Genomic DNA, 6,485 nt, shown 5'->3' with positions numbered 1-6,485 from the left:
TTAAATGAGGGGTTTGCTGCTGTCCGCACTCCGCTGAGAAGTTATTTCCTCTATCTCCAACCACAGTTTGGGCAAAATTAAACACATTATAACCTCTATAGTACAAAAATAATTATTTAAATCGGTAATAATTTGTCGGAGTTATGGTGTAAAATCGTCAAACGCTCATTCCTTCAACTTAATGTCGGGATAAAAAGTATCCTATATCCTATATTACTTCTAACACGTCCAAGAATTTGTGTACAAAGTTTCATGAGGATCGGTTAATTGGTTTTTGCGTGAAAGCGTAACAAACAAACTTTCATTGACATTTATAATATTATGACTATTCTATCATGGGCGCGCACTGGTGGAAATAATAGCCTGGTGGACTTTTGCTTTACTTTCGGGATGCTGAGTTTGAATCCCTCTAACTTATGTTATGTGCGTTTCAAACAACTAAAATATCACTTGCTTCAATCGCCAAAACATCGTAAGGTTAACCTGCATGACTGGAGTTCCCCATAATGTTATCAAAAGCGTGTAGAGTCCACCAATCCGCATTGGGCCCGCGTGGTGGACTACGGCCTAAAGCCTTCGCATTGTGGGAGGAGACCCGTGCCATGTGGGTAATGGGTTGATATGATAAAGTATTAAATCTGTGTTTAATATTTCAAAAGAGGTTTAAAAAAACTGCTATATTAATAGATTTTTTTAAACAAACTAAAGATGTGTCATTACTATTTAATTAATGATTAAACGAACTTACCTGTATGTGAAGTTCTATCATAATTATATTCGTGCTACGTCCTCGAATTAGTAACGTACAAATATTATTTAACACATGTAGTACCGCATAGGTGTCACCACTTCAGCACTGTAGTTTAGAGTTTTTTTTTTTTTTTTTATTATACCCACAATAGGACTACCTCCTTTACTCGCCTCATAGCCGCTGCTCCACCGCTTCTCATTTAGTTTAGATAAATGCGACGTTTCCACAACATTCTGGGCTAATAGGGAGGGCGGGTGTTACTAATTCTTCGGACGTAGCACTTCATATAATTATGATAGAACTTCACGTACAGGTAAGTTCGTTTAATCATTAATTATATTCGTGCTACGTCCTCGAATTAGTAACGTACAAATATAATTTAACACATGTAGATGTTGAGAGTCGTGGAGGAAACGGAGCAAAAAAATAAGAATGATGAAAGAAACAAATTTTTCATTTATTATTATTAACAAGAAAGTATTAGGAACTCGTACAAGAGTAATCATTAAAAATTTTAACATGTTAAAAATGTGGCTAATTTTAATTAAAGTGAACATAGTGTTCTTGCTAAGGCTGAGTTATCATCATTATTAACTATCGGCCTGTTGTAAAACTTTGCAAAGGTAGTGGAACTGCCGCTCAACCCAGCTGTCTGTCTTATAATATCTAAATTGACGCCAAGCTTAAACGCCATGGAAGTTGAGGCGTGTCGGGTACTGTGGGACGAAAACACAGAGACGTCAATTCCACTATCTTTCAAGGTGGCCTTAATCCATCGGCTGAGCGTTTGTGGTGAAACGCAATTGTGAGGTTTCCGTACGCTTATAAATAGTTTGTCAGAATTTCGTAAGTTTTTGGTTCTGTCCATGTATACAATAAGCGTCTCTGCAGGGCATATTTCTGAGCGTTCCTTGAAGAAAGGCAAGTACAAGATAGGTTGTCTTGTACCCGCTCTGGACGTTTTAATCAAATCGGTAATTCTTATCATTATTTGATCATTAGAAATAATTACTTGATCAATTTTAATTTTAGACAGCGTTTGCACCCTGTGTGCTGTAACTAGAGCGAGCAAAGTTGTGCATTTCTTTGAAAGCTGTTCTAGAGTCAGACTGTCATTAGGAGCCAAAGAGCCTAAGTGATTTAAAACTATATTTGTATCCCACGTGGTATTATACCTAGGTAATGGTGGTCTTAGCTTGTAAACCCCTTTACAAAATCTTGTGATTCTATCATCATCCGACATATTTCCAACAATTATGTTTTATAGTTTGCTGTTTATAGTTCTATATTGACCACCATTATTAAATATCTATGTGAGGAACTCTATAACGATTGGAATTGATGGTTCGTAAATGTTTACTGAATTTTCCGTACAAAAGTCATACCAACGTTTGAGGTAACCATTATATTGCTTAAGAGTGTTACTTGACCACGAAGCCATCATAATTTCTACGGCTGAGACTGGCACGCATCGCTGTAGCAATGCAGTCCGGATAAGACCCCGGCAACCAGGGTAATGTTGGTTTGGATGTTGCCATTGCTGGAACAAGGTATTACAACATCGTTAGAATTTAACTTGACTAAGTCTGATTTTAGCAAACGCATGAATAAAGGGTACCATGGTTGAGTGGGCCAATAAGGTACAACCATTATTCCTTCAGCTTTATCTACTACGATTTTTCGTAACGCTTTAAGTATAACAGCGCAAGGTGGAAAGGCGTAAAATAAATATTGGGACCAGTTTAATGTGAAAGCGTCAATTGCGAAGGCATCAGGGTCACTATACCACGAGACAAACTTATCACATTTACTATTTATTCGGGAAGCAAATAAATCAATTTGTGGGGCTGGAAATTTTGCCCTCAATTTTTGATAGCCCAAGTTCGTTAACTCCCATTCAACGTCAGGGTGTGTTTGACGAGATTCCCTATCAGCAATAATATTATCCTTCGATTTAATATATGAGGCTACTATAATTATCTTCTGAGATTCACACCACTGCCATATGTCCTTTGTGACCTTGTTCAAGTGAGGGTATTTAACGCGGCCCATGCGGTTAATATAGCTCACTGCAGTCGTGTTGTCAATCCTAAGTAATATTTGACAGTAGTAAAAACCTTTTGCAAATATTTTTAGTGCAAAATACGCAGCTAAAAGTTCCAGAAGATTTATATGTAGTAGACTCTCACTAAAAGACCAGCGACCACTAGCGGTTTGACCATTACATGCTGCTCCCCACCCCGTTTTTGAGGAGTCATAAAATATCTCTAATACATAATTGTCATTCATGATTCTATGATCCGAATGGTCAATAGCATTCACCCACCAATTTAAATCTGGTAGTAAATATTGTGGCACAGTCATGAATGCTTCGTAATTATCACCGGAACGCTGTAAGTTAAGAAACTTACAGCGTTCTAATTGTTTTGTATATAACCACCCGTATTCTATTGCAGGGCATGCTGAGACCAGCAACCCTAATAGCTTGGCAAATTTTCTAATTTTGCAGCATTTTAAGTTCATGATGGTTTGGAGTTCTGACTTTATACGAATTCGTTTTTGTGCTGGTAAGCTTAATCGCCATTTATTGGTATCTATATTAAAACCTAAATAATTACAAGACTTTGAAGGTATCCTGTAGCTCTTTACCCCGTTTATAATGAAGCCCAATGCCAAAAGTAACTTTTGAGTGGCCTCAATATTTTGCATACAGTCCTGGTAAGTATAGTCAACTAAGCATAGATCATCTAAGTATATAGATGATATAAACCCACATGAGCGTAATAGCTTTACAACCGGCTTCATCAGTTTTGTAAACATAAATTCCGAATGGTAGGACATTAAATTCGTACATTTTGTCACTAATTATAAAACGGAGATATCTACGTGAGTTCGGATGAATTTTAATGAACAAATATGCGTCCTTTAAATCTATGCTTGCTATATAGCAATCTTTGGATATAAGTTTAAGGACCGTACGAATATCCTCTAATATGAAGTGTTGTGTATTAATAAATTTATTGAGAGGTTTTAAATTTAAGATAAATCTCATTTTTCCATTTGGTTTCGGTACCAAGAACACACGTGATACAAATTGCCCAGGACATGGTTCACATTCAGAAATTGCTCCGATTTTTAATAGATTTTGAAGAGTATCTATCAAATTACGTTTCTCAGCATCCGTAAATATATTTGGCTTGGGCAAGCAAGTTTGATGAACTGGTCTATCAAATTTTATTTGATAACCCTTTATCCAGGACAAGACGGTACGGTCGCAGGTTATCAAAGACCATTGCTTATAATAATGGGCCAGGCGCCCAGCATAACGTACCGGGTCTATTGGCGGCGAGTCTGCTTGGGTCGCTGCGTGTAGCCTTGCGACGAGTTCCCGCGAGGCGGCACGTTCAGCTGGGCAGGCGGATGGTGACGCGGGGGAGGGGCCGTCAGCTGCCTGCGAGTCGCGGCCCTCGCCTTCCAGTTTAAATTCTTGCCAGATGTATTTGCCGATGTGGAAGCTCTTGGTTTCTTGGGAATTTCGGGCTTTAAGTCCGAGCTAGATTTCGAAACAGCCTTCGCTGTTTTAATGGTCTCCGGCAAGTTGCTTCCGAACAAGAATTTGTCAATCTTAGTAGCCGACAACTGGTCCTTTAATTCCCTCTTGACCGAATACAGTGCAAAGCTGCGCCGTGCTTCCGACTCGGAATGTTGGATGTCGCATAAGATTCGACTAACTTCCATCAGATCTCTGATCAAATCGTTGTTTTTCTCGGTGGCACATAGCTGATCCGATATTATTTTTCCGAGTGATGAAATACCGGCTGCTATCTGCTTCTGACGTGCTTCAATAGCCTTGTCCCTTTTGACGACCTGTTCAGAGACTGTGGCCTTAATCTCGTCATTAAGTTGTGGTGCAGCTATATTTGTACAGTTCCCCGGAACTAAGAATTTCTTCAAAAGTTCCTTACGGACATCTTTGTTTAAACCCACTTTTGCTACGTGGGTAAATCTTGTTGCCACATCCTTATTAATATCGGGCCCATATTCGATAGCTACTGATGGGTCTGCACCCAATATATCCAGGATTTCGGCATTAGCAGCACCTTCATCATGAACGCTCGATGCGATCGGGTCACCCGATACGTTATCGGATACAACGTTTTGCTCATTATTTTCCACTGGTGTCGGTTGTTCGAGAGGAATTGTATCATTGTGATCCATAGGGATCGAGGTGGCTTCTTCACCTAAAACAAGGTATGGAAGATAAGCCCAAATTATTGTGGGATACAAATGCGGCAAGATAGTCCTAACGACTACTCTGATGCAATTTGTAAAAACAAAGCTTTATCACAGCCGTTAATATTCAAATGCGGCGATATAGTCCTACAGACTACTCTGATGCAATTTGTAAAAACAAAGCTTTATCACAGCCGTTAATATTCAAATGCGGCGATATAGTCCTACAGACTACTCTGATGCAATTTGTAAAAACAAAGCTTTATCACAGCCGTTAATATTCAAATGCGGCGATATAGTCCTACAGACTACTCTGATGCAATTTGTAAAAACAAAGCTTTATCACAGCCGTTAATATTCAAATGCGGCGATATAGTCCTACAGACTACTCTGATGCAATTTGTAAAAACAAAGCTTTATCACAACCGTTAACATTCAAATGCGGCGATATAGTCCTAAAGACTAATCTGATGCATTTTTTAAAATTTATGCCATTTACGGCTTGTAATTTAAATGCGGCGATATAGTCCCTGAGACTATTCTGATGCATTTTTAGTTAGACCGTAGCATAGCATGTAAGGGTAGAACGAATGTTTTGAAATAATCCCGCAGAGAATTTTGATACATTTTCAAGTTTTTTCTTTATCGTTATAATTGCAGGTAATTAGGTACTTACCAATAGCAATAATTCCCTGAGAAGTGGCTGACCTCGATGAATTTGACAAAGATTCCGAGGATTGGCTTGATGACGATGTAGAACTTAACGTGAAGGAGTCACGTTTTTCTTGTCGTGAACGTTTCACTTCCTTTTCTAGTTTTCTTAATTTCTTCACAATAAATTCCAAACTACTTACGTTTGCACGTTTCGACATAGTTACTTATATACTTAACACGTGCGAAATACTGAATAACTGAAGTGGTTGAGCACTAAAATGCGAATGAGAAGCGGTGGAGCAGCGGCTATGAGGCGAGTAAAGGAGGTAGTCCTATTGTGGGTATAATAAAAAAATAAAAAAAAAACTCTAAACTACAGTGCTGAAGTGGTGACACCTATGCGGTACTACATGTGTTAAATAATATTTGTACGTTACTAATTCGAGGACGTAGCACGAATATAATTCTTTTGAACACCACTATGAAGTTAAGAAAATAAAAGAACAATAGATAATAGGGGAGGATGAAATTTTATCGGAAAAAAAGGATTAAAAATTGATTGCGGAAGAAGTAATGGGTAATCTCTAGTATTTAACTAAATCTGAAGATCAAATAAACATAAGCTTTAAAAAATTACACAAAAGTTTAATTGTGCTAATTTGTAATATCTTCTAATTATAACGTTAACGATGCCTTATCGACTTACATATTACATACTTAATAGCACATAGCTCCGTCAGTACCTGGCCAGTTAGTAAGAGTATTTAAATAAAACTCATTTGATACTCGAAACTCAAGGTGCACACACGTTTTAATTATTTTTGTTAAATTTAGTGCATAGAAAGTA

Source organism: Pararge aegeria, chromosome 9, assembly GCF_905163445.1.
Source record: "Pararge aegeria chromosome 9, ilParAegt1.1, whole genome shotgun sequence".
Classification (NCBI taxonomy): Eukaryota; Metazoa; Arthropoda; class Insecta; order Lepidoptera; family Nymphalidae; genus Pararge; species Pararge aegeria.
This window is presented reverse-complemented; position numbering follows the sequence as displayed.